The sequence below is a fragment of the Pristiophorus japonicus genome, unplaced genomic scaffold, assembly GCF_044704955.1.
Source record: "Pristiophorus japonicus isolate sPriJap1 unplaced genomic scaffold, sPriJap1.hap1 HAP1_SCAFFOLD_33, whole genome shotgun sequence".
In the NCBI taxonomy this organism is placed as follows: domain Eukaryota; kingdom Metazoa; phylum Chordata; class Chondrichthyes; family Pristiophoridae; genus Pristiophorus; species Pristiophorus japonicus.
Genome location: NW_027253106.1, coordinates 1278196 through 1283699, shown reverse-complemented (window position 1 = coordinate 1283699; position 5504 = coordinate 1278196). Strand labels below are relative to the sequence as shown.

The 5504-nt window shown below is 42.7% G+C and overlaps 1 non-coding gene across 1 annotated transcript; it reads left to right on the top strand.

Annotated features, from left to right (window-relative positions):
* The first annotated feature begins 1414 nt into the window (after positions 1-1414).
* trnap-agg (transfer RNA proline (anticodon AGG)) lies at positions 1415-1502 on the top strand. The gene is given in 2 exon segments: positions 1415-1450; positions 1467-1502. It is a non-coding gene; the product is annotated as a tRNA-Pro (tRNA).
* The last annotated feature ends 4002 nt before the right edge of the window (positions 1503-5504 follow it).

Genomic DNA, 5504 nt, shown 5'->3' with positions numbered 1-5504 from the left:
TCTTACACCATGGGCTTACTGTGTATGGGTATTTGCTGACTGCACGCACTGATTTCCAGTGGATTTCATGCAGTCGCACAGCCTTCGTTCAATCAAAAATATATAGATTAAGAAAAATTATTTATTTATTTAAATCAAACCAAATTCAATTTTTTGCAATAAAACTGTAAATTTATTTATTTTCTTATTGTGATAAATATATATATGTTTTAAATTGTCTTTTTGTCTGGGTTGGTTTGACTTCCCTCCCTCCTTCCTGCCTGTCAATCACCTGTGGCTTCAAAAACCGTCCCAGCCCCTCGTGGACTGAGATCCGCGCTCACTCACGCACAGCACAATTGCCTTCAGGAATGATAGAAATCCCACTTTAATCTTTTGAAAGGGACGTGCTGTCGATGAAGGCCCATTCTACAGCTGTGTAAGATGGATGTGCTTCCTGTCCTGGATCATTCGGTGTCTGTTCAAACGGGATGGTTGTCAGTTCCGGTTCATCAACTGCCTCTTGAAGACGTATTTTCTCATAATCGGGATCATCCTGCATATTTTAAAAGGAGTTTGACTTCAGTTGCGATAACCGATTGTTAAACTGTTGTGTATCAAGCTACATTGACGTTGCCTGTGTCCGTGCACATCCATATCGCAGCGCATCGGTTCATTACTCAAAATATGCCCATATTTTCATAAATCCACTCCTTGAAAGATCCCTTGTCCCAAATTTGCTCTCAGTATAAGAAAACAACAAATTTCATGCCAGCAGCAGAAGCCGCGTGGCCTAATGGATAAATCGTGTGACTTCGATTGTAACTGTGATGTTATCAGAAGATTGCAGGTTTGAGTTCTGCCGCGGTCAGCTAACTTGCCGCGTGAAATTTTATATTCTTTATTTTGATTCTGCCTCAAAACCAACCATCTCGTGCAGTCACTCACCAAAAGTAAAGGAAGGCTGTTTGCTTTAAAAAGCTCATGGCACATTTTCATCACTGTCGATCTGGTTGCACGGGCAAAACAAGCGGTGAAGTAGACTTTCGTGCACATTATTTCTGTTTGAATGGAAAAAGTAGGGGATGGATGTCTGACGTTGCAGTAAATAGGCGATAAGGTGACTGAAAAGTTCAGGCAATGGACTGCTGATCCAGTATGCCCTCAACTTCGTCGTTATTGTGTTAAACCGTTTCCACTCGTTTTTTTTGGCCAATCACATTTAACCTCATTGCAAATTCACCTTTTACTGACAAGGATGCAGCTCATTGGTGAAGTAATGTCTCAAAGAATAATCTATTCATCAAAGGGAAAACATCAGCTGGACAATGGAGAGAGAGACTCATGAGATAGGTCTCTGAGAGTCAGCACAGGCACGATGGGCCGAATAGCAAACGAACGTCAGAATCTGAGAGCTAGATTCCTTACTGTCGGCGGCTCGTTGGTCTAGGGGTATGATTCTCGCTTAGGGGTTCTAATAATTGAAATGCGAGAGGTCCCGGGTTCAAATCCTGGACGAGCCCTGACAACTTTTAGTCAAAAAAACACTTCTCAGCCGGTCGACATGTTTCAAATCAAAACGTTTGATTGCGCGCCTTTGTTCACACAGCCTCCAAAAATCCTGGAGATTCCCAGGAGCAAAGTGAAACTCACCGAACTGAGTAAAGTTCATGCATCTCAGATGTACTCGGCTCTGTGTCTCATTGGACAACCTAAACCCGTGTTTGATTCTTGCCAATTCTTGACCAGTCCATCTTCCGTTCTGCACGCATGAGCTCACCTCCATTGGGATATGGATACATTCAGCGTCAATCTCAACTTCAACGTGAAACAGACTCTGCCCTGAATATGAGTGCGTCCTGTTTCTCTAGCGCTGAAAAGGTGGGAGAAGCTGGCTTTGGATTTAGTCCCTTGGCTGCCGAATTTGAACCGTACAGGAAATCAATCCGGAGTGGGCAAGCTGCCTCGTCTGATTAAAAGGCGTTCAGACCCTACATTCCAGGAATGTTATAGTGTTCTGGCCTCAACATTCGATTCAACGTCTCGGATCATTAGCCACGCTCATTGTCTGCTAATGGTTCTGCTGTTCCCACTAACACCTCCTCTGGTCCATCCTTTGTTACTGTATTGCCCGCTTACCACCCACTTTGCCTTTTCGCATTGTGCCATTTATTATTCAATCACTCCTACGCTCCACTGTATCACAGGCATTCCCTTTTGTCCTTCCTCGCTGCCTATTTATTTCCAGGCGCTATTTTCGTGGAAAAAATCTGTAAACTTTACATTTTTCTTAAAATATCGGAATGATCATCTGACTGAACGTGAGCCCGGGTTCTTCATCCACAGAATGTTCACGACCAGCTGAGTTTTACAGAATTCTTTGTTTTTGTTCACTGTGTTTCTGTATCGCTTTTAAGGTGATGTCCTGTCTGTCCGAGGTCATTCTCTGTCTCTCCAAAATGGTTGCTATCAGTATCGGATCATTATGTATCTGTTTAAAAGGAATGTGCTGCCTGTCCCGGATTTTAAATTACAAATTTCAAAAACTGCCTTTGGAGGTTGCAGGAATTTTGGTTTGTTGGTGTGTTTGTGTAGCGAGGAAGTGTGTGCAAACGTGCTGCGCGATCTTACTGTGCATTTCATGTCATGGGAGAAAACATGCATTACATGCAACTTGAAGCCACACTGATTTGATTGAACACGCATTCGAGGACTGCCTAACAGGAGAAGAATCTGCTGTGGGATTTTGCTGTTCCACATCTGAAAGAAGCCAAATTATATAAGTTAGAAACATAGCGATTTTAGCGAGTGCTTGCGGATGGGCTTTATGACATGATGAGCTCTTTCCCCCTTATTTTCAAATACAAATCAAATCAAGACAAGACAAGACATGACTGACTGACTGACTTTGTTTTTATAGATATATATATAAATATTAATGTATTCGTATATTTACAAACAATCCCTACTTTTTAACTTTCAAAATAAATGTGCCTTTTCTGTTCTGCCAGCACTGGGCTCTATTACATTTGAGCTCTTTCACAGCACACGCAGCTGCTGTCAGATCCAGCAGAAAGGCACTAGCGACTTTAAAAGATCGCCTTTGTTCCCCATATCTTCGCTCGTGGCTTGTCTTGCACCATGGGCTTACTTGTTTGTGTATTTACTGACTGCACGCCCTGATTTCCAGTGGATTTCATGCAGTCGCACAGCCTTCGTTCAATCAAAAATATATAGATTAAGAAATAATTATTTATTTATTTAAATCAAACTAAATTCAATTTTTTGCAATAAAACTGTAAATTTATTTATTTTCTTATTGTGATAAATATATATATGTTTCAAATTGTCTCTTTGTCTGGGTTGGTTTTACTTCCCTCCCTCCTTCGTGCCTGTCAATCACCTGTGGCTTCAAAAACCTTCTCAGCCCCTCCTGCTCCTGTGATCCGCGCTCACTCACGCACAGCACAATTGCCTTCAGGAATAATAGAAATCCCACTTTAATCTTTTGAAAGGGAAGTGCTGTCGGTGAAGGCCCATTCTACAGCTGTGTAAGATGGATGTGCTTCCTGTCCTGGATCATTCGGTGTCTGTTCAAACGGGATGGTTGTCAGTTCCGGTTCATCAACTGCCCCTTTAAGACGTATTTTCTCATTAACGGAATCATCCTGTATATTTTAAAAGAAGTGTGATTTCAGTTGCGATAACCGATTGTTAAACTGTTGCGTATCAAGCAACATTGAGGTTGCCTGTGTCCGTGCACATCCATATCGCAGCGCAACGGTTCATTACTCAAAATATGCCCATATTTTCATAAATCCACTCCTTGAAAGATCCCTTGTCCCAAATTTGCTCTCAGTATAAAAATACAACAAATTTCATGCCAGTAGCAGCATCCGCGTGGCCTAATGGATAAGTCGTTTGACTTCGATTGTAACAGTGATGTTATCAAAAGATTGCAGGTTCGAGTCCTGCCGCGGTCAGCTAACTTGCCGGTGAAACTTTACATTCTTTATTTTGATTCTTCCTCAAAACCAACCATCTCGTGCAGTCACTCACCGAAAGTAAAGGAAGGCTGTTTGCTTTAAAAAGCTCATGGCACATTTTCATCACTGTCGATCTGGTTGCACGGGCAAAACAAGCGGTGAAGTAGACTTTCGTGCACATTATTTCTGTTTGAATGGAAAAAGTAGTGGATGGATGTCTGACGTTGCAGTAATTAGGAGATAAGGTGACTGAGTAGTTCAGGCAATGGACTGCTGATCCAGTATGCCCTCAACTTCGTCGTTATTGTGTTAAACCGTTTCCACTCGTTTTTTTTCGGTAATCACATTTAACCTCATTTCCAAATTCACCTTTTACTGACAAGGATGCAGCTCGTTGGTGAAGTAATGTCTCAAAGAATAATCTATTCATCAAAGGAAAAACATTAGCAGGACTATGGAGAGGGAGACTCATGAGATCGGTCTCAGAGAGTCAGCACAGGCACGATGGGCCGAATAGCAAACGAACGTCAGAATCTGAGAGCTAGATCCCTTACTGTCGGCGGCTCGTTGGTCTAGGGGGATGATTCTCGCTTCGGGGTTCTAATAATTGAAATGCGAGTGATCCCGGGTTCAAATCCCGGACGAGCCCTGACAACTTTTAGTCAAAAAAACACTTCTCAGCCGGTGGACATGTTTCAAATTAAAACGTTTGATTGCCCGTCGTTGTTCACACAGCGTCCAAAAATCCTGGAGATTCCCAGGAGCAAAGTGAAACTCACCGAACTGAGTCAAGTTCATGTATCTCAGATGTAATAGGCTCTGTGTCTCAATGGACAACCGAAACCCGTGTTTGATTCTGGGCAATACTTGATCAGTCCATCTTCCTTTATGCACGCATGAGCTCACCTCCATTGGGATATGGATACATTCAGCGTCAATCTCAACTTCTCTAGCGCTGAAAAGATGGGAGAAGCTGGCTTTGGATTTAGTCCCTTGGCTGCCGAATTTAAACCGTACAGGAAATCAATCCGGGGTGGGCAAGCTGCCTGGTCTGATTAAAAGGCGTTCAGACCCTACATTCCAGGCATGTTATAGTGTTCTGGCCTCAACATTCGGTTCGACGTATCGGATCATGAGCACCGCTCCCATTGTCTGCTAATGGTTCTGCAGTTCCCAATAACACCTCCTCTGGTCCATCCTTTGTTACTGTATTGCCCGCTTACCACCCACTTTGCCTTTTCGCATTGTGCCATTTATTATTCAATCACTCCTGCGCTCCACTGTATCACAGACATTTTGTCCTTCCTCGCTGCCTATTTATTTCCAGGCGCTATTTTCGTGGAAAAAATCTGTAATCTTTACATTTTTCTTAAAATATCGGAATGATCATCTGACTGAACGTGAGCCCGGGATCTTCATCCACAGAATGTACACGACCAGCTGAGTTTTACAGAATTCTTTGTTTTTTACACTGTGTTTCTGTATCCCTTTTAAGGTGATGTGCTCGTCTGTCCTGGGACATTCTCTGTCTCTCCAAAA